Source organism: Peromyscus eremicus, chromosome 13 (assembly GCF_949786415.1).
Source record: "Peromyscus eremicus chromosome 13, PerEre_H2_v1, whole genome shotgun sequence".
NCBI classification, from domain to species: domain Eukaryota; kingdom Metazoa; phylum Chordata; class Mammalia; order Rodentia; family Cricetidae; genus Peromyscus; species Peromyscus eremicus.
In genome coordinates, this window is record NC_081429.1 from 28,805,232 (window position 1) to 28,829,385 (window position 24,154).

The window sequence follows — 24,154 nt, forward strand, 5'->3', positions numbered from 1 at the left end:
CATCTCTCACAAATTCCGAAGTGGCTGGCAATATATGAGCTCAGAGTATCTTTCCAATTTTAAGACTCCTTACAAAAGCTTATTCATTGTTCTTGGCAGTGTAGTATTGAAGGAGAGTGAGGCGATGCTTAATTAGTAAGAACAGCATATTTCTCCTGCATCTATACACATGTATTGATTCATTTTTTTTTTTTTACCCTGGCCTTCAGTATGGGTTCTGTTAACTCAGCAGATTGAGTGAATCTGTGAAAACACATTCTGTTGGATGACCTAAGAGGAAACTGTATCAGGATATATTTTTGGTTTACCTTGGCAATGTCAAGGAAAAGTCATCAATCAATGTCACAGGCTCTTAGCTACTCAACCTGATTCCCTGTTTTTCTTCTGTCAGTCGGTTTGTCTGAGAAGATGGCTCTCTCCTGTCTAGTCCAAACTTCTCACTCTCCATGCAGCAAAGATCACTTTGATTTAAAGCAAATATAAAGAAAAGAAGTGAGCCTTGTTCATGCACCAGGATACCAACACAGAGCTTAGCATCCTGAGAGAAAGTTCATCTGTGTTTTTAGGTTAAGAAAGCACTTTTCAAAATTAAGCAATGGTGAGCATTTAAGATACTGCTGAAAGGAAAGTACGCAGAACATACCAGATGAGGCCAAAATAATGGATTCCTGCAGCGCAGAAAAATTTAAATCACGTCATTTGTTTGAAAACAAAGCAAGGCAATAAAATTGATTCATAACAGTATTTGTTTCTTATACATTAAAAATATGAAATGAATTGATCTGACAATTTTTGTTAAGTAAACCAAAATATATCCTGACACAGTTTTCCTCTTAGGTCATCCAACAGAAGGTGTTTTCAGAGTCTGACGACAGTTTGATAATTATGGAAAAATATACTCAGGCTGAAAGCTCACTTGAAATTAACTGTGGAGTGACTTCTCATTGACTGTTTTCATAGTGTCATTTTGGTTTTATGATATCAGATCTCACAATGCCACCCAAGCTGACCTGGAAATCAATCCCCCCTGCCTCCCCATCTCCAGTTCTGGATTTTAAGTGTACATCACCACAATCAACCCTATTCACTTGTCTCTTTCTTTCTAAAGCATAGTGTCATGAATGGCACAATCACTATTAGCTGTATTAATATTTAGAGTTTCTCAATGCAGTGAAGCAATTATTATGCACTGCCTGCAACAGACATAGACTTTTAGCGGCAGATGGAGGGGTGGCTTCCTGGATGCTGCTGCATTTGAAAACTCTACTCAGTGGACATCATTTACTAAGGTTTCCAGACTGCCTATGGTTTTTCTATGCCTTAAAAATACGTGAGATGATTGACTGGACACGGTAGAGCACAGCTACTGGTCTGTTTCTTTTCCAATGAACAAAAGATTTATCAATAATAATAACAGCAGTACTGAACTGGTTTCCTAGACCAAGTAGCCTTGTGTAGTTATAGACTTCCCAGCAAATGAATTACTGGAATAGGAATGGAAGGCAGGGCTACGTCTCAGAGGACACCCCTCCCTTAGCTACATAAGTGGCTGTTGAGTGATTTCAAATCTGTATTCTCTTCATTTCTTTCAAGTGCCTTTCTGAGAGCCTTTCTGTTGCCACTGTCTGCTATTACCAGCTGTAACTGCTTGAGAATTACCTCCCTCTATGAAGTGTTTTTACCAGGACGGTCTCACCGAATTCTTACAAAAACTTGATGGAGTAACTGGAATAGGTATCGTAAGTAGAGAAATGTGCAGCATCGAAAGTTAAAAGTTTCTATGAGGTCACACGGTGACAGCATTTGTGGCTTAACTCAGATCTATGAGTTAGTTACAAAGGACAAGAAATCCCTTCTTGGCTATGTCAACTACTATGTCAGTTACTTTTCTATTGATGTGACAAAACACCATGACCAGGGCAACTTATAAAAAAAATATTTAATTGTTCTCATGGTTCTAGGTTAGAGGCCATGCTTGCAGAATAAAGGCGTGGCAGCAAGAACAGCCAAGAACTCACATTTCAAACCACAAGCAGGAGACAGAGTACGCTGAAGAGGCAATGGATGTACTTATTGATTATACTGAATTTTTTTTTCAAAATGACCTTGTCATAATAAGTTCCCACATATTCACCTATTGTTTCACTTAAATGAAAATTATTGTTTTCTCATGCTATGAGCCTCCCCTCCTAGTTTAGCCAGGCATCACACCAGTGCCCTATAGAATCATGGGCTCCACAGCATCTTCTGTGACTTCTGTCTGACAACTAGACAGGTACACTGTTGCCCCTTTCCCCTGGGAAGAATAATGCGGCATCTTTTGCAAGAAAGATACTGGTTCCTGTGTGTTTCTCACTCTTTTTCTTTTCTCAAGGCTGTAATTACTGGTGGTATTTTTAGTCACGTAAACTCTAATTTGCCATCCCACTTTACTATAGCCTGTGAATCACAAACTTCCAGAAATCACAAAGGCCCTGGTGAGAAAGATTTCATATGTGTCTTGCAGTGCAGGAAGGGGTTCAAACACGAGTAACCCTGTCAGGAGAAGAAATCAGGACCTCACTAATTCAAAGACTTGTGCAAGGTGCATTCCCCAGTGGTGGGACTCAGACTTGAAGAAACACTTCACGAGAGAAAAGTACCTACACACTCTAAGTTGTCACTCATTTTGAAAAACAGACACATTTACATCTACCAAAAGACACAGTGGTAAAACGTCACCACGTTTGCGGCAGAAGAGAAATAATATAAAAATCTCATCTTTGATACCCATTTTGTGGTGCTGCAATATAATATCTATTTACTTCATAATGGACTTCTCCCTAGTTTAAAAGGCATTAATTATTCCCCAGGAGCTACAGTTGCAATTGTGATACCCGTAGCCTCTACCCTCTCAGCATGGAAAAAAAAATCTTGGCTTTAGAATAGGATGATCTCATTTTTCCCTGATAACATTGATTATCCCATGCTGAACATAAACTTGATTGGCAAGAATATGTAGTCATTAATAGAAAAAGGAGGAGAACAGGAAGGGGAGGAGAGGAGAGGGCAGAGGCAGGAAAGGAAGATAGACTTATATTATAATATCAAATTGTGTCAAGGGAATTACTTCTGAAAACCTCATATAATTCTTCTTAATTTTATTATGGATGGTAATATAGAACATAAACCATGGATATGAAATCAAACTACATTATATACATTATAGTTATTTTGCACTGATATATATATATATTATTTATGCATTTTATAGAAAGTTTTCATTATGTTTATTTTTAAATTACCAAAAATGCAACTTGAGCAAAATCATGCTTGACTGCAGGTGCCGGGGTTCATTAAAGAAACTTTGAGGATAAACCTGAAGCCATTCATACTTATCTGCCTACAGGGTGATATTTTTGCACAGTGAGCATGAGCCTCTTTTGGTGTTTGATCAACTGTCTCTCTTCTACATTAACCACAGGTCATTGAGACCAGTGCTTTTCTACAGCGAACTTCCGGTCCAAGTCTATTGGGTTTTTTTGCTATTGAAAACTTTAAATGATATTAAGAGTATGTGATGATATGACATTTACTGAAATTGCTCACAGAGAGGCTGAGCCGTGTAGACTTTCTTCCACTTCCAACTTAATGCTTACATACTCACACTTATAATTATCACCTTTTAGACTGGCTCTTTCCAGCATACAAGGTACACCATGCCCATGTGTGACCTCAAAGCTCTTTAGTCCTGACTCCATCCACCATGGGAATATAGAGTAGTATGAATTGCTGTCTTTGTTCTGGAACAGTCATTCCCATGGGGGTATTCCAGGAAGACAGGACTCTCCTTACATTACAAGGAGGAAAAGATTCCTTACTCTTTAATTGATGAGCTGTTAGATGCTAGGTAAGATATTCTGTCCATTTGAGGTGATTTCTTCCCCTTTCAGATAATTAATTTTGACTAGATGCTCTTAAATTTCTTTTCCATGACTGGAAGTCTATAATTCTCTGATTATCTGTTCTAGTCATTAACACAGCACTTGGAATTATCCCAGAATTTAGTAGTGTAATCAACCTCCCACTGTCTTCAAATTCTAGGATCAGGAGTTCAGACATGGGACAAGCAAATAAGTGCTTGTTCCTGCCCCATACTGTCTAAGATGCAGCTGAAAGACTCCAAGGCTGACTCCACAGGCATCAGATTGGCTACAGAGAACACTGATGGGGGAGTCATCTGAATGCTTGCTCATTCATGTATCTGATTTCTGAGACCTCCAATATCTGGGCCTCCTCTGTCCTATGTGGCCTATCCAAATGGTCTCTGAGACAAAGGGTCTTGAAATGATCTAGACTTCTTACATGGTAGCTCAGCGTTTCCAAGGAATATGGCCCAAGATCCAAAGAGAAGCTACACTACATTAGGCCTACCTTCAGAAGTTATTTCTTCTATAGACGCAGCCCATCTAAACAAAGAACAAGAGAACACTGACCCTACATCTTGATGAGGACCACCACTAATACACTGCAAGAGGTACATGTGATGGTACATATTGGTGTCTGGACCTAAGGAAAATGCAATACAACCTTCAGAAGCAGCTTCTCAGTATGTGTAGTTTAATGTGGACAGAATTAATCTGCTATGGTTCTCATCTTTTTGAATGTCTAGTATTAAAAACAATTAACAATGCTTCATTAAAACATAAATAACAGTTGTAGTAGATAGCTGTAGATTTGTGTATTAGTGATATGTACCAGTTCATTTTTTGTGGGCTGAGAAGTTCAGTTATCCATAAGATGGAGACACAGGGAAACCATAGTGTGGTTCAATGACCTGAGAGCTGACAGTGTAGATTCCAATGTAAGAACCAGGGAGGAAGATCAGTCAGCAGAGAGAAGTGTTCTCCTCCTCTGCCTTTTTGTTCTACTAGAGTCCTCAGTAGATTAGATGATGCTCACCCACACTGAGGAGGACCAGAAGCTTTACTCTCTTCACTAATTTAGATGTTAGTATCTTGCAGAAGCACCTTGCAGGCAGCTCTAGCTAGTCAGGCATGCAGTTGCCCAGTTAATTTTATCCACAAAATTAACCATCACACTGCTGCTGGAAGGGCTTAGGCATGTGATCCAAGGAAGGTCTTTGGCTGCTGAGCTTATGAAACCCCTTCCTAGGTTTAGGGAATCAATTGGCTTTTATTTTCTTCATTGCTAAAAAGTGCAGGCAAGTAGGTACTCTTTTCATGGACCTATGTATTTGGCCTGAACTTAGCCAATCACATCCTCCTGTTCACAACAAAAGCACTAAGTGGGAGGGCCAGTACAGAATCGAACCTATATAGAAAGTACTATCAGTCTGTGGCTACAATCCAAGTCACAGTTGCCAATGTGACAGCAGCAATCGGGCCTAAGCGAACCTTCTATAGCCAGAAACAGCTTCTGAGGCTCTTGTCTGTGTTTTAAGTTTTCATCAGCCAGCCGAACAGTGGTGGCGCACACCTTTAATCCCAGTACTTGGGAGGCAGAGCCAGGCGGATCTCTGTGAGTTCGAGGCCAGCCTGGGCTACCGAGTGAGTTCCAGGAAAAGGCACAAAGCTACACAAAGAAACCCTGTCTCAAAAAAAACAGAAAAAAAAAAGTTTTCATCAGCCATCTATCTTCCCTCCAGTTCCAGATGCATTATGCAATAGCCATGCAATGCATTCCTTTTTTGTGCAAGACAGATTTTGTGCAAGATAGATTCTTAATGTAAAATCAAATCCTTTAAACTCATCATCATCATTTTAAAACTCATTGTTTCAAGAGATAGGTTGACTGACACTGGAAAGCCAAATTTTTATACTTAGAGATAATGAAAAAGGAAAAATCTCAAACTTCTCATTGTAGAAAATAAAAGCATGCAAAACTGGAAGAGAAACTTAAAAAAAGTGTGACACAAACATGACAGATGCTTCAAGAAGAAAAAAAAATGAAACAGTGGTTGGGAAAACAATAATTAAACACTTATAAACTATTTTTGCTTTATATAAAAGAAGAGCTAAAGCTACAGTTCATGGTGGTTCATCAAGTTACAGAAAATATTGATGAACTGTGCAATGGCAAGTTGTCTATGGCGTCAATGTGTCCATTGACAAACAGGCTGGACCAAACGTGAAGGCAGGAGACCTCCCTGGGGAAGCAACCTCCGAGTTGTGCTGCTCTGTGATGACAGCAGACATTTAAAGCAGCCACATGGGTTTGTTCCTGTCTAAGTCAGTGTTCTATCGCTGTGAAGAGACAACATTGCCACAGCAACTCAAAAAAGAAAACATTTAATTGGAGCTAGCTTACAGGCTCAGAGGGTTAGTACATTATCGTCATAGCAGGAAACATGGCGGCACGAAGGCCGACATGGGGCTAGAGAGTAGCTAAGAGTTCTACATCCAGGTCCACAGGCAGTAGGAGGATAGAAAGACTGGGCCTGGCTTAGGCTTGTGAAATCTCAAAGCCCACCCCCAATGACATACTTCAACAAGGCCACACCTCTCAATCCTTTCCAACAGCACCATTCCCTACATATTCAAATATATGGGCTTATGGGGACCATGCTTACTCCAACCGTCACAGTTACTTGTGTGGATTTAAAGGAATGTAATTCTGACATATGGCTGATGTGGTTTAAATTGTTCTGTCCTGTTAAATAGAAAAAAGAAATAGCTGTTAAACTCAAGTCACTCATGTCTTCTCCTAAACCAGAAATCCTACTTTGGGAATGGAACCCATTAAAATGGAAAGTCAGAAACTGTGGATAGTAATAGTCATAACAATAACAGGAATAATAATAATAATAGGAATAAACAGACTGACAATTCAGGAAGCAAAATGGCCCCTGGCCTGGAGAACTCATGTAACCTCAGCCTACAACACAGGTAGCAGTCATTGTGAAAAGCATTCTGGTACCAGGTTACTAGCCTAGGAAATATCTAAGATGTATTAATGATACATAGCATATATTGTTTTATGAAGCAAACAATGGTCAGATCTCCCATATGTGAATATAAACAAAGACACATAATATACATATGATATGTTTCCAGAAGGAGATATGGGAGGAGGAGAAGTTTCATGGAAATAGTGAGGAAAAGAGCAGGTAAAACTGAATTTTTAAAAAAGTGCACTTTTCATCCTCCCTTTCCTCAGGAAACCCACACATGGGGCTGGCAAGATGACTCAGAGGTTATAAGTACTGGCTGCTTTTGTATAGAACCTACCTTGAGTTCCCAGCACCCACTTGACAGCTCACAACCATCTGTAACTCCAGTTCCAGAGACTCTGATGCCCTCTTCTGGCCTGCATGAGCACTGAAAACACATGGTGCACAAACATACACATAAAACATAAGCAAATAAATCTTAAAAAGAAAATTGCCTATGGTGGGAGACCTTGCGCAGCCTTGATGCAGGGGGAGAAACTTGGACCTGCCTCAGCTGAATGTGTAGGGCTTTGCTTACACATTCCACATTACAGGAGGCCTTACCATTTGGAAGAGGGGATGGGGAGTGGGCTGGGGGAATTAATTGGACAAAAAAGAAAAGGCAGAAAATTCTAGGTAGATATGGAGATAGCCAAAGGCAAGTACATATAATCCTAAAGTTACTTTAATATCTGCATTAAGGAGAAATTCAAATCTATTTTTAAAAGAAATTGCTGACTGTTCCATGGTTTTATAGCCAGAATCCAAATGATTTTCTTTAATTTGAAACACACAGAAATATTAAAATCTAAATGAGTAAAACATAAAATATCTGAACTGAGAAAAACTTTGAAATTGGAAATACAAAGACCTTCGAAGATAATGAAGGAAACTCTGAGTTTAAATTTTTCAAACGGTTGTAATACTAATATTTGTTTACTCTTAACTGTTGGATGGCAACAGAAATAGAGTTCCAGCTGCTTGTGTGTAATTAACAGCTCACTCTTCCATTCTAGTGACCCTGAGTGTGTATTTGCGCATAATTTGTGAATTCATATACAGTTCTGAACACACAGCAGAACCTATTTTCCAAGTGAACTCTGACACTGTCATACAAATCAGGGAAAACAAACATGTTCCAAAGGGCTTCTAGATGATGAAGATCGATCACTCACCATTCTAAACCTGAGGCCCTTGGTTAGATAATAAATAACTGGATAAGGGCTTGTCTGTCTGATCCACAGTCTGATGGCTGCCCAGCTCAGACCCCAGGAGACCCTGTCCATTTTCAAGCCAAGGTGACTTTAACGAAACATATGAAAGAAAGTACTGCCCTTCAAATTCCTTGCTTGGCTTATGCAGTTAATAATTTTATGTTTTGTAAGCATAACTTATGATTTCCTAAATCACTTTTCTTTCATCTAAGAATATCACACAAATCCACTTTTACTGGAACCGGGAGAACCTGTCAGGGTTTCTAGTAGTTAATCTGGTGGGATTCAGCTAACTGAGCCTTCGGTACTCGAGCAAAGACGAGACTCTGACCTCCTTACTGCCTTCGGGTTGCTGTGATAAAATGCCATGTTCATGAGCAGCTTGGGGAGGAAAGGATTTATTTCTGCTTACAACTTGAAGTCCCGCTCTGGTATGTAGGGAAGTCAGGGCAGGAACTCAGGGCAGGAACCTGGAGGCGTGCAGGGGCCATGGAAGAGTGCTGCTTCCTGCCTTGCTCCCCCTGGCTTGCTCATTTTGCTTTCCTATAGAACCCAGGAGCACCTTCCCAGGAGCAGCACTGACCACAGCGAGCAGGGCCCTCCCACCTCAATTATTAATCAAGAAAACCACCGCAGGCCAATCTGGTGAGGACATTTTCTCAATTAAGATCACCAACTCCAAAATGATGCCAACTTGTGTTAAGTTGACATAAAAACTAGCCGCCACTCTTAGGGCAAGCCTTTTTTTTTTTTTTTAATATTTTTATTTTTTGGCAGATTCTCACTTAGTAGCCCTGCCTTCACCTATGTTGACCAGACTGGCCTCCAAATCACTGAGCTCCACCTGTCTTTGATTCTGAGTATCGGGGTTAAAAGTTTGTCCCACCATGCCAGGCCAGCCTAGTCCTTTTTACAACCATGCTGGAACAGAAAACAGAACGCCCTTCTAGGCTGCATCATAGTACCAGAAGAAAGAGACAGTCGTGGACTCTCAGCAGAGCCTGTGGCTTACACATTTAACACCATATCTACAGAGCTGAGCGTCCAAATTACAGGAAGACAGACAGTCCTGGGTGTGTTTTGCACTACGGAGCAGGACAAGTGATAAGAAAATGAGGAGTTGTTTAACCCGCAGATCAAGACACAAGAAACACACCCATTCATGGTCACTAAAGCATATCCCTCAGTCTAATACTTATATGCATGCTTTTAAAAAAAAGGGCAATTTTTGAAGAGATTAACTATACTGACAAATTTACACTCTAATGAGAGTTTATTGTGGATGAATAAATGTTCCTTTTGCTCCAAACAGTCCCACTACCTGAGAAATAAGTCCCCCTTTACATGGAGACAGAAATGAGTGTGATTTGTCACTGTCAAAGCTAGGTGCGAGGAAGCAATGGCGCAGTAATTACAGCCCTGGTTTCCGGCGCCACTGCCCCTCACACCTGGCCCTGGGAGACTCTGATCTTGGTTTTCTCTGGCGTGCTGGCATGGCTTTGCACCTGTGGATCCAAGCGGTGTGACAGAAGGTAATGGGATCACGTTTTAAAAAGAGATAACCCTCAAAGAGGCACAAATTACCATTTTATACAAACTGAATTACTGTGTGCCAAGGTGAGAGAGACGCAGAGACAAAGGTGAGGACCAAGGGCGCTGCTGGGGCGTAAAGGATGTGACCTGTGGCTAATGATGAGGCGAGATAACCACGGGCGCTGGGATAGCAGTCCATAGACACGTCCCAAACCCAGGCGTATTTCAATGGAATGAGCTATGTTCTATTGAAAACCCTGTTCTATGCAAGAAATGAGCAAAAAGAGAGAAAGATGGAGGAAGGGAGGGGAACGAAGAGAGGAAGGGAAAGGGAGAGAGGAGGAGGGAGGTCGGAAAAGAGGGAGGCAGGGAGAGAGGGAGAGAGAAAATGAATGGCTCTTCTTCAATTGTCTAGTTATCAGAGAAAGTCAACTGTCCCCGACAGCTTTCTGGTTATTCCACAGGATTTTCCTTTGTAGAAAGACACTAAGGTCATCGTTCTGTGCCCCTTTGAATCACGCACATCAAACCGGAGCCCCAGGAGCCTCCTGAACACAGGAAGCGTTCATAGCTCCATCCCACTCCCCCTCCCCCCATGTCCTGTTTTGGTGGCAAATTCCTCCTCCTTCGCATGTTCCAGCTTAGCGAACTGTCACATTTCTCTGAGAAGCTTCTGGGATTCTCGGGACCGGCAGTGTGTCCTGTACACTCATGCAACATCACCTGGTGCTAATTCTAGGGTAGAGCTGACTGTGGTAAGTTTGTGAAATTCAAGGAAGGGGCTGTTCTTCTCAGTGGTAGACCCTCGAGTCTCCTGAGGCTGCCTTGCTGCAAGCCATTCCCCACACACCCTCTCAATGGCGTCCCCTGGTGTTTCACACACACACACACACACACACACACACACACACACGCACACGCGCGCACACACACGTAAATATAATAAAAAACCCTTTAAATAGGATTTTCCGTTGAACCCCTTTCTTTTACCAATCATCCTGTGCACCCCATTAATGAGAAAGCTTTTGAAATACTTAACTTGCTCTGTTCACTGTAGCAACTACACCTACTGCCATCAAGCTTCATCCTCTGCAATCCCAGGGGCTGTTCTTTGTCAAGTTTACCTGGGATCATCTCACTCTTCTCAGTCAGTGTCACACTTGACCTTAAGGGGGTGCTGGGGTGTCTCTCCTTAAATGAAGCCTGTTGAGTGCTAGGGCAGATCTGAGCTGTTACCTTCCTTTCAATAAGCTATTATCCTGGGGAGATATGTTGAAAGGATGGAAGACTGCTGAGTCAGAGAGAAAAGGACTTTATGAGTCTTGGTGCAGCGTAGCCAGAGAATCAGCATGGTTGTATTGATTTCCTGTCCTTCCCAAGAACCATAGGGGTGCTACAGTTGGTCCCTATGCCATCCATATAGTAAGTTAGCGTCATAGCCAAAGAATACTCAGTTTTTAAAAATTTGCTGGTTTTGCAGAGGACCTGCACTTTGCAAAAGGGATTGGAAGAGAAGGTGCTTCATCCTTCAAGGCTACTAGCTAGAGACACTGCTATGAGCCAGGCCTGTAAGGAGCAGTAAGGGGCCCTGCACTTCTGTTTTTAACCAGTAGTGTACAAGGATGCTCACTGCTTTATAACCTATCCATTTCTGTCTACCTTTGTCTGTCCATGATTTAGGGTTCTGTCCTTTCCTCTCTACCTTCTTTCACTATCTCATACTTTAATTAATATCCATTCCAGGAAATTCAAACTCAAATGCTTAACAAGGAAGTTTGCATTGAAGCAGCAGACAACCAGCAGTAAACAAAGCGAGCATCTGCTGTTAATGTGACCCCATGTCATTCAAGATACTAAATGAAGAAAATATTTCATGTAACACAAACATCTATGGTACTTAAAAAACCATTTTGAAGTATTTAAAACTATCAGGAATAAGAAATAAAAAATCATATATTTAGTCCTCAGTTATTAATATTTGACTGTAAACTAGAATTTTCCAACTGTCTCATCCACCCCCAGTCCTCATGGCAAGTTGACTACACTATCTACAGTGTGCAGTACCAACCTCAGCCATGATCCCACTGATAGGAAGAAATATTACTTTGTCTTTCTTTCCCTGATGGAAACTGCTCAGAGGCACAGAAGCTGCCAGGCTGGGTATACCTCTGTTACTTTTCTTTAGGATAGCAACACCTGAGAAAGTTCTAGATTTCTGATATCCCAGCATTCTCTCTGTATTCTAGTTCTTGTGATTCTGTTTTTCAGCATTCTTTTTGGTTAACTCTTCCTTCCCAGGTTCAGTCACAGAAGATGAGCAATGTTAGTCAAGTTCCCTTGCACATTGACATCAATTAAATTATATCTTTAAGGTCACTGTGTGGGAATGCTTTTCTTTGGACACTTGTAACTTCTGGTATGTTACTACAATATACTTGTGTGTGGCATGTCATGATTGATTTTAATGTTAACTTGCCATAAACTAGAAAGTCTTGAGTAGGGAGCTTCAACTGAGGAAGTGTCCTGACTACCTGGATTGAAGAGCCACCCAGATTGTGGGCAGCACCTTTTGGTAGCAGCCCAGACACAAATGGCATCCCAGGTAGATCATCTCTCCTTGTGCTCACTTGGTCTTCAGTCTTGCTCTAAGTTAATTTGCCCTAATGATGATGCTGATTCCTCCTCTGGTATCTGAACCAGCATTTCTGAATTTTGATTAGCTTTGGTTGTGGACTAAGGGGCAGCAGCTCCAGGAAACTTTCAGGCTTCTAGCGCCATATTGAGACTATTGAGGTACCAGTCTTGGGGTGACTGAGCAATGAGTGGTTGTCAGCCCTCCTCCCCTAGTGAGAGACAGTAATTGCGGGATTACTCTGAGTGCCCAAGTACCCAGCCTCAAGGACCAAATGACCACTGGGTTCTCAGCTCTCGGGTGCAGTTCTGGTGCAGTTATTTTAAAGCTGACATATATAAAGTTGACATAAAGCACACATATATAAAATCAGCTTTATATGTGTGAATATATACATGAACATATATAAATATATATGAACATATGAACAGATCATTGGGAATGGATGCTGACTACTACCCAGAAAGTGTCTTCTCAGCACACCATGGCTTTGATTTCCTGTACCTGTATCGTTTCCTGTGCATTTCAGAGATAGCAATAAATGGCACCCCCTTTGTAGAATTTTTGAGAGAACCAAACATCTGATCCAGAGAAAGTAATATGGCAGGGTTGGTTACCATGGCTAATATTAGTCCTCAGTTCTCAGCTCTTCACCTGTATACATTGCCTGTTTCTAATCAAATTTGCCCATCAAATCATTGAGAATCTGTATTTAATGTACCTTTTCCTAACATCTATTCTTCATCATCGGAAGAGAAAATAGACACCTTAGATGGGGGCAGTTCAGTCCCTTGCAGTATGAGTCTCACACTGCAGAACTGCAGTTATTAATCAGAAATACAAAAAAATACAACCTCTTCTTGGAGGAGACATGATAAAACCCCTTCCACTCCAACATCTCTGGAACCTCATTCCACATGCCAGCATCAGTGAGAAGAACATGAAGTAAAATCCACAGGGTGATGCTGAGAACACACTGTTTTGGGTAATAAAAAGCTTCAGTTCACAAGTCCATTGTGGATCAACTTTTGACTCCCAGAGCATGGGGAAAATATACCCTTCTCACCATGCTCTATCCACTGTTCTCTTCTGCTCCAAGGAGTCTCCTTTCCAATTTCATATCACGTATATTCTCTTACTCTCCCCACCCCGCTTTATGAAGACCTCTTTTTTCACCCACTTATTGGCCCCATTTAGTTTCATGACCTCTACAGACACTCATCCTAGTATAAATACATGTGTATTAAAGTTAGACCCTGGAGGGGGCTGAAGAGATGACTCACAGTTAAGGGTACTTGCTGCTCTTCCAGAGGATCTGAGCTCAGTTACCAGTGCATGGGGCAGCTCATAAGTGCCTAAACTTCAGCTCTAGGAGATCTGATACTGCCATTGAGCCTCTGTGGGTACCTTACTTACATGTACATACCCACACAGAGATACACATATAAATAAATAAAAATTAAAATAAATGTTTAAAAACTGAAACAAAAACGTAGAATCTGGGATTCACATGTGAAACCAAACATGGTATTTATCTTTCCTACTCTGGGTTACATCACTTAATATATTTTCCAATTCTATCCATTTTCCTGAAAATTTTGTAATTTTATTTTCCTTCATTGCTGAATAAAGTTTGCTGTTTATATATACCATATTATCATTAACTACTCATCTGTTAATGGACAGTTAGGATGATTCTTTCTCCTTGCATTTGGCTTAACCTCAGAGATGAGGTCTTTACTGAGATAGATACAGACACTTTGTGTTCAACAGAATAGCATGGGTCCACTGCAGTGTAGTCTTTCTTATGTATAGTATCTGTGTGACTTTGATGAACTTGGACTATTTGTTTATTTATTGAACCTCAATTCTCCAGCCGTGAAAGAGATCCCCAGAATGGCATCCTTGGGCTGAGGGAGGTCAACCCAAGCCAGGTCTAAAGCAGAGCAACCCCCTTTCCAGATGTCATCATTACAGTGTCAATGTCCCCTTGTCTACAGGCTCCTCAAAGGAGGCATGGATGTATGGTCCCCACTCCCATAACCCTGACCATAGGGTTTCACATTGTGGTATCTTGATTTCTTGGGAATAGTGAGATGATTCTGACAAGTAATGGAATAATGACAAAAAAAAAAAATGCACAGGCCTGGCTTCGTATCCATGAGTTTCTATCATTTTTGCTCAGTAATTACTGGAACTGGGTTTATTAATTCCTGATTATCTATAGTAGTTTTCTCTTGCATTATATTAGTATACTATCTTTTTTAAAAGTCTCTTAAGTCATCAAAAAGTCATTTATAAAGTAAAAAATATGAAAAATATATTATGCATGTATATATAAAATAACTTCCATATTGTATGTATTTTGGTGTTTCTGGTAGAAAGATAAAAGGGAAGGGAATGTCAATATTCCTAATGCAAAAAACATTTGCACCTCTGAGTAACATCCTTTACAACTAATTGTAACTATCAGATAGTTAGAAAAAGAAACCAATTATGATTGCTAGCTCAAAATTAAAGTTTTTGCTGGGGCTCATTTGTAGTTGGTGAAAATGGTTTAGGCTACAGGCAAATCTCTCCATTCTGGTCAATGGGGAGGGTGATCAAATAAAAAACAGGGCGTGAAAGTCACAGTTTGAAAATGATGATGTAACACAGTCTGATACTGAATGAAGAAGGTCCGTGTAAACCCTCAAGCGATTTGGAGGTGTTCATGAAGAAAAAGGAGTGTGTTCTAAAATCAAGCAGATGCTTCAAAGAAAAATCATTCTATGCAGTAGACCTGAAAGCTGAATACTCACACTCCTCCTATCTATCTTATTTTGTTCCTCTCCTTTGGTTCATATTACCTATCTCGAATTTGCTCGGGTCTATCCCAGTGCCACCAGCCAGAATGGCACAGGATTTCATGTTCATTTTATACTTACTAAAACCTTGTACTCCAGATAATAATTCTTCAACATTCAATGCAAGCATTTAGAACAAGTCAACTCAGGATTATTTTAACCCTTCCTTCAATTTAATTCACATCTTAAAATTTTTTTTATTAATTTGTTGAGAGTTTTATACATATATGTGATGTGTTTTGGTCACATCCACATTCACTCCCTCCCCTCCAACCCCACCTGGAACCTGTCCCCAGCCATTTTTAACCTACTGAGGTCAAACTGTGCCCTCAATGAGTTAAAAATGTGTGTGGATGTAGGGCCAACTAATGGAGCAAGGGCGTTTTGTCACCCAACCTGAAACTTTAGCAAGCCAGGTCTGAATGTGTATCCAGAGTGAGTACAAAGGGAGATCAGTGCCTCAGTTTATTCCCATGACACAGCCTCCAGAGTGGAGCCATGAGTTCTGTATTGAGTAACAAGCCAAAGAATTCTATTTGGTCCATTCATTCCAAATAAAGAATGTACTTATATACTTAAAATCGTTTGAACTTTAGAGAGCTTTAGACATCTCTTCAATTCTGCCTATTGCATTTACTTTTCAGATACCATTTTTCTAAATTTATTTTATTTGTAAATGTGTAGTATATGCATGAGTATGTGGGGGGGGGGTACAGGTATGCTCACCCCTGTGGAAGGACAAAGACAAGTCAGGATGGCTTTCTTCAGTTGTTTTTCCATTATTATTAATGAATTAATGTGTTATTTTGAGACAAGGTCTCTCACGGAACCTGAAGTTTGCTATGCTGGCTGGCCAGTAATATGCTATTATTATTGAGTTGCAGGCCAGCACCATATATGCCTCGTTTTTACATGGGTGCTGAGAATCGGAATTCATGTCTCATGTTTGTGTAGTAAGTACCTTACCCACTGAACCATCTCCCGGAAGCATCAGAATGGCCTTTAAATTTCTAGTTCCGTTCTTCCTTGGATGCTGAAAATGCTGCCCCTCCCTCCGTATCCTCATCTGTGCATAAGTACAACATCCCTGTGATGCTGTGTTTGTTATGAGGGTGGAGTAAGCTTAGGCATAAGCACTAGGTTCAGGCCTTGGTAGGTAGAAAAGCTTACCACTACTGTTGCTACCATTACTGATGTTCTAGTACAATGATGAGCCAGACCTATCAGAGAATCCCATGATGCTACATCTATGTATCCCTCTCTACACATGACAGAATTCTATTTGCATGTCTGCTAAATATTAGTCTATCAATTAGACATAATTGATCATTGAGTCTCTATAGCAGCCTCTAAATAAATGTCTCTGCTCTACTTTAAATTCCATGTCACTGGGCGGGGGAGGATTGGGGGAGGAAGACTAGAGAGATGGATCAGTAATTAAGAGCACTGGCTGCTCTTCCAGAGGACTGGCATTCCATCCTCAGCACCCATGTGGCAGCTTACAACCATCTGTACCTCCTGTTCTGGGGCATCCAATACCTTTTCTGGCCTTCTAGGCTACTGCATGCATGAAGTGCACAAACACACATGGAAGAAACACACACACACACACACACACACACACACACACACACAAAATAAATAAATACATCCTTTTTAAAAAGAATTGTAAGGTAAGGAGGGAATAATAAGCCCCTATTTTCAGGTCTACATTCAGATTCTATTTTTCATAGAAAAAAAAAGGAAAGAAAAGAAAGCTCCTCACTGCCCCTCTCTCTTTTTGCTCCATTATGATAGCCTTTTCCTTTCCTGGCTAGATTAGTTCCTAATACATGCAGCTTCTTCTAGTTCCTGTTGCCTTAGATCATGACTGCAGCTCAGCTCTGTTGCTAGCAGAAATCAACTCAGAAAACATCTACAAGCACACAATTCCTAACATGAGTGCAACAGGAGTGAAGCATGTTATGGGCACTCTGAGGAAAGTTGCAATCTTGTTTTTAGTTAAATGTGCAGGCATCACACAACCTAGCAAGATAACAAATACATACTTAAGTCAAACAACTTAACTTTAAGTTTGTGCTTAAACAAAACATTTAAACTATGACTATATAAACTTAAAACTTAAACTATGACTATATAAGTGAGTAAATAGATTATCAAACCAAATGTGCGCTTGGCTGAAAGGGCCCTGTCTGAAATGGTAACATACCCTTTAAATGATGATAAGAGGAGCACAGAGCATGAGGAACTACAAGAGCAAGCACTGAAGAGTCAGCATGTTGCTTAGAGTCTTCACTGATGGGACAGGCACAGGTAACCAGGCCCATCAGCAACAATAATGATGCAGGGAAAAGAAGATGCTGAGCATGTTTGTGGTCCACGGTTGGTATAAACTTGCTTGGAATTCCAAGAGCCGACAAGCATAGAACAGTTCACTATTAATGACTGCCTTGACTGAAGACAGTGAGTGTGCCTAGCCAATGAGAGATGACCTTGTGATGTCACCAGACCAGGACACAGCCTGGGTGCTGGGAGGAAGGTATATAAGACTTTCCCCACTACTAAATGAAAGAGTCTGCTGCTTGCCTTTCACCTGACTCCTGGGCTCTGTGTTGTTGACTCCACATCTTCTCACTCCCTACCCCGAGGGAGCCACTAGGACCCAGCAATAAATGAGCCTTAATTAGGATTACACAACATTCTGTATTCAGGGTAAAGATAAGATCCTTAAAATGAGTTATAACAACCAGCATTATCTGAACATCTAACTGTTTGCCCTCTGTGTGTCCTGGCTACCCTTCCTTCCAATTTCATGAATACAGCATTATTCTACTCCCTTGCCATAACGCTTAATAAATGCTATTTATAACCTACCTGAAATCTCTCCTTGCCTTGATGATTTTCCACACATCCTTACAGCTCACCTGCAACACCTGCCTGTCTTTGTTCAACCCCCACCTCTGGCCCCCACTTTCAGTCTAGTGTCCCCTAGTCCATGCTCCTGAAGGAAACATCTGTCTTTGTCATTGATTTCATAGTTACTGCTGTCATAGGCATTCACATATCCCCCCAACGAAAACAAATAAACAACGTGTAAAATTTAAATTTCCAAAAGTCATGCTAGAGTTTGAAGAGTTGGCCCTTGCCTGACTCTTGACTAGCCTTTGAGGATTTGCTGCTTACTCTCCTTAATAACAACAGTGTAAGTTCATGTCACATTATTTTGTTGGAAATAAACATAAACTATAGTTTATGTAGGCAAAGGACTGTTTGATATTAATTTTATAAAGCATGGCTTAAAGTGTGTTTTCATAGTGTGCCCACTTAAGATATTCTAAAGTGCTTCTACAGAATATTAGAACATTCTGAGGGTGCTAAGGTCCACAGGGTAGCAATAGATAGGATTTAGAGCTTCAGTTATGTTAGGTAAATGCTAGACTAGCGAACCACACTCTGACCACTTCAGAACATTTCTCCTGTGCCCAGAACTTTAAAGAAGAAAAATGTAAGATGAATCCAATTCAGTTACTACTTTTAACCATGTCTCCTTAACTACACAGTAGAAACTGAGACTATACCCTGGAGCTGGCAAATGCAAATATTTGATACACTTTTCTCAGTCCTTTCAACAAGTCACAGTGTCTTTTTTTTTTTTAATCACAAGTGAATCTTTTTCCAACACAGACAGCACCCAAGAGTTTCTCTGAAACTCTTTTACACCAACTCAATTCAACTATAAGCATGAATATGTATACACACATCCATTTGGGGTAAAAGAGGCCTTTACAATATTAGACATTCCTAATGTAAAAGAAATCTGCCCGCCCATGCTTCAAAACTGCCTGGTAATTGGTTTAAAAGAACATTCGTCAATGCTCCTAAAGCAGCCTTTATTGATTACATTTCTCATTGTAATTCTCATTCTCATTGTTTTGCTCTGTCTTTCTGTAATCGCTACATTATCTGCTTACTCATTATACACATGGAAATTAAGGACTTCAAGGTGCCAGTTTTTAAAAGCTTAGAGTTTAATGGTCATTTATTGGAAAAGCAGTTACTTTCCAGCACTTAGTATATTAGTGTATTAAAAAAATTTTCTAACCAATTCTTTGAATACACACTTTGGGAACAATAATTTGGAAACCCTCCATGAATTAAAAGCTTCATTGGTAACACTAGAGAAGCCAAACAGAATTGTTCTTAGCAGCCAAGTAAATAGGAGGGAGATCTACTTTCTGGTGCTTTTTTATCAATTGTCAATCCATATACTTTTCTCCATTCATAGTTAAATTCAGGGTATGTCTTCTGAAACTATCTCCATGTCCTCATTCACAGTAACCCAAGATGTACATTTAGTGACTGCATTTAAGTTTAGTTTTCTTTCTCATATGTTTTAGTTATTTTAATGTCAGCCTCACTCACATACTAAAAAGGCACAGTTTTTTGCTTAATAATTCCCAAGACTTTTCAGAGAAGTTATAAGTTGTGTGGTTGTCCAAAATATAAGAGCTGCAAGCTAGATATCCAGTTTAAATAAATTCTTTATATCTTAGATTTAGTTTCATGGGCTGGGGATGTAGTTCAGTTAGTAGAATGCTTGCCTAGTATGAACAAAGTTCTGGGTTCAATTCCCAGCACTGCCTACACTGGTCACGTTGGCACACCTATAAACCCGGCATTAGGAAGGTAGAGGCAAGTGGATCAGAAATTCAAGGTCCTCTTCAACTATATAGTAAGTTCAAAGCCAGCCTGTGCTCCATAGGACTCTATTTCAAAAAGTAGGTTTACTCTCATTTATTTCCAATGATGATAAGTGTTTAAATTGCCTTTCAATTATAGTCATGATTTGCCTGATGACAGTAAATGTCAGAAATGAACATTCAGACAATATTGTCATTGTACAAACATTATGGGGGATGCTTTTAAAAATGTAGATTGTATAACCTAATGTATACTTAGATCATAATATAATATATGTAAGATATAGAAAATACCTTATTGCTCTTAGAGCCAGGATGACAGGGAGTCCCATGGGCTGCTGTGGGTGTGCATGGCACACTGTTTTATGGTAATTTGATTTATTAGAACATATTAATTATAGATAATGGGTTCCATTACAACATTTTTACTCACATATATAATGTAAAAAGGGTAATTACAGACAAGGAGGCATATTGTAATTGTTTCCCACTCTCAGAAGTAGCTGTTCCTTATAAATATTTCATTTCACACTTTATAGGTTGAATCTTACAAAATTTTACTTGACATGAGAGAAATTGAAAAGTAGCAATACTTAATAGTTCTTTCTTATAGACTATAATTCTGAGATCAATGAAAGGTAATCTAATTTTCTGTGTAGCAACATATGCATGAAAAGGAGAGAGCAAGCACATATTCTCTACTTCATATTTCATGTAATCTGCACAGGAATTCTGCAAAGAATGTGTTCACTATCCCTACTTTTTCTAGTTTGTTAAGAGTACCAGAGCAAAAGACAGGGCTATCGTACAAGCTTAAGCCTGTCCGTAGACAAAGCCAAGGGTCCTTCTGTCACTTGTGCCCTGGTATGGTTCAAAGGGGGAGAGAACATTCCCACTATTAAGGACAGTTTATAATCCTGGAGATATACACAAGAATCAATTGGCCTACAAGTCACTCACAGCCTCTGGGCTTCTCTCCAATGTTCATGATGAAGCATAGAATTTTCACATTCTAAATAAACAATGAGCCTTCTGCTTGAAAAACATGGGGTTGTTTTTGGTTGTGAGCCTAGCCTTTAACGGCTGAGCCATCTCTCCAGCCCATGGGGTTGTTTTTTAAAGATTTGAAAGAGAAGGTGACTTTTTGCTACAGAGCTTACTTACTCAATTATGTTTTGTTACTTTGTTGTAGATGTTCACTAACAGAGACTGTGGGGATACAGGTCATATCTGGTTTCTGTGAATCAGCACACCATCTTGTTATTCTTTCTCTGGAGCATTCTAATTAAGATAAAGTAGAGTTGAACCTTTGCACTAAAGGCATCTGAAAGAGTACCAAGAAATATTTGAACAATAAGTAAATAAAATAACTTGAAGGATTTCAAGAAGTCTAGGACTATCATATTTAACCTGGCATTGGGTAGGAATTTTATGTTCTGGTCACAAACCCTTCAGGACCACCACATTCTGAGGTCCTGGCCATCTAAGAAGAAACAGCTCCACGTGCTTCTGCCCCACCCCACCCCACATACCCTGGTCCCACGTACCAGAGATGATTATTCCTGTGAAACTTGCTGGTGACTGCAGTGGCTTTCTGCAGCTTGTTTTTATCACAGTGGGCAAGGTGAGTTTGTGTACCTATGGTTTGGGGGATTTACCTTGTAAGCATTATGCAAGCTAAGCTACATTCCAAGGCCTTTGGAAGGTGGTGGTGCTGGTACTGGTGCTCTTGGTGCTGGTGCTGGTGCTGCTGGTGCTGCTGATGCTGCTGGTGCTGGTGCTGGTGCTGGTGCTCTTGGTGCTGGTGCTGGTGCTGGTGCTGATGGTGCTGCTGATGCTACTGATGCTGCTGGTGCTGCTGCAGCTCAGCATCATCCAGGTGTCCATACTAATCATTTACTTAATAGTTGATTGACTTCTCTTTATATACAAGAGCCTAGCACATGACTCAAGAGTTGAAAAAACCTATAGAAACTTCTCACATATTAGTGGCCTAAATAACCTCCAGGAAGAAAAATATGAGTAAAGGGTAGCTAAGTCTACCACACTCTTTTCTTTCATTTACAAGTAAAACTTCCAGGTACACACAGTTCCTAACAGGATGTGTTTCATCACTTCCCACATCATCCTTGGATATCCTTCGTTAAGATCATCTCTTTAGGTAGGAAGCGGTACCAAGAGTCTCACAGCCAAGATGAGAATGACACAGTACAGTCAAAGATCATCTTATGTTACCCAAATTCTCACTCAAAAAGTTTTGAAAAATAAACGCACCCTTGAAAAGAAGCCAAAGGTCTAAGAATGGACATGAAAAATGGATATTTCCTTGTGATGAAATATTATTCTGCAGTAAATCTAATGAACTATTGATAAAATACTTGGTACAGTTAACTAAAAACATTATGCTAGCCAATCATAATAAAGCCACGTATGGTGTATTTGCATTTACGTTAACCGTCTAGGAAAGACAACTTTATTAAAGACATAAAATAGTTGTGTGGTTGCTTATGGCTGCAGAAGGAATATTGTGAAAATGACATTTGACTTCCAAGTGATACTTCTTTTCATTTGAGGATAAAAAATATATCAAAGGCAACAAAGGTATCTTGTGTCTCCCTCTGTTGCTCTCTGCCATAAGACAGGTTCCTTCAGTGAACCAAGCTCATCATTTTGGCTAGGTCGGCAGACCAGAAAGCTCTCCAAATCTGTCCATTTCCTCCTTCTAAATCTGGGATTATAGAGACAAATAGTCATGTCCGGCTTTTTGTAGGTGGATGCTGGGGATTTGAACTCAGGTCTTCATGTCTGAAGAACAAATTTTCTTACCCACTGAGCCATGTCCCCCTTCTCTCTCACCACTTTATTTCTGTATGCACAGAGAACATTTTCAAGCAGATTGAGTCCAAATAACCACCTAGAATATCTTTTCAAAAAATATTTTTAGGCTACCAGTAAAATTGATTTTGTGTGTGGTTAGTTAAAATATCTATTTTTTTTTTGAATTGTCTATAGCTTCCACGGTGTGTCTCATCACAAACTGCTCAAATGCCTCTTCTAAAAACATTTCAAATGTATTTTTAAAATTTTGACAATAAAAGGAAGCAGGGAAGTTTGACAGCCTTAAGTGTAAATAAAACTTGCATTTTGTATGATTGCTGCAATTATTTTGAAGCAATAACTGTATACAAATGCAATATCTTCCCAAAGAGTCAAGTGTGTCCCAGAATGGCTGACAACATGACAGCATGCCCACACTGATGGAAAAGTTTTCCTTTCAGTATCATAAGCCTAAACTACTAATCAGAGAAAATGTGACATTTTAAGAAGATAAATTGGGTTCAGGGTCCTGCATCTAGCAGACATCTTTTGCTTGCAGGAAGAAGACAGACAGTTTTCCTTTTCCTTTGAAAGTATTGTAGGGATCAGCGTTTTGATACTGTCAAATTAAGGGATCTTGTCATAGCTCCCATGGGCAGATGGCTGCATTGTTCAAAGCAGCTGAAAGGAGCTGGCTTTCTTCAAAAATAAACCCTAAGTATATGTTTGGTCTTAAACAACATTCAAATGTCTAAACTTTTAAGGCAATTTGACATCCTACTTTTAACGAACTGTTCATAGAACCATCTCTATATGAATAAAAGTTTTAGCTGACTTCAAGAGACATGGAAACATTCCTAGCAGAGAAAGTGAAAAATGACATCTCTTGGCCAAAATCTCTGTTGTCATCTAGCCTTCTGCAAGTGATTGGTCATGGTGGGTACACAGCAGGGTGGCTTCTCCTTAGCGTTGCATTTACCTACCTGAATCGTCTAAAATGTGGGCAAGTTAATTATTGCAAAGCAACCTGAAACTGTTCATGCACGATGTAGATCTAATACTCACAGTCATTGCTAGTTCTTCTTGTGTGTTTTCAATTAAATTCCAAGTTCAGATTCATTTTTAATCTGATACAACACTACTAGTTTTGCTTGACTTCATGTGTAAAAACATTTATCCCACAAAAGTTGCTGTAATCTGTAGTCTGATTAAATTTATTTTATGTTACATTGTTTGAGTAGATCTTAATGTCAACTTCTTTCCCACATCAGGTTTCCACTACACACACACACACACACACACACACACACACACACACACACACAAAACTGTGTACTAGACAAGAAATTTCACAGGCATGGCTGTGTGAGTCTATAACCCAATTTCTGAGGCTGGAACAGAGCTGGGATGAAAGAGACAGGAGTGTCAGGATCAAGGTATTTACTCAACACCATCATAGCCGAAAATACTGAAAAAAACAA

The 24,154-nt window shown here is 40.0% G+C and overlaps 1 protein-coding gene and 1 long non-coding RNA gene across 3 annotated transcripts in view; one reads left to right on the plus strand and one right to left on the minus strand.

The window, feature by feature from the left end:
- LOC131923364 (uncharacterized) overlaps positions 1-11,871 on the minus strand; it is a 37,061-nt gene extending 25,190 nt beyond the window's left edge. The window contains exon 1 of the long non-coding RNA XR_009382585.1: positions 11,747-11,871. This is a non-coding gene — a long non-coding RNA (uncharacterized LOC131923364). The remainder of the gene's footprint in view (positions 1-11,746) is intronic.
- The window catches only part of Sphkap (SPHK1 interactor, AKAP domain containing), a 121,398-nt gene that overhangs the window by 54,452 nt on the left and 42,792 nt on the right, over positions 1-24,154 (plus strand). The window lies entirely within an intron of this gene.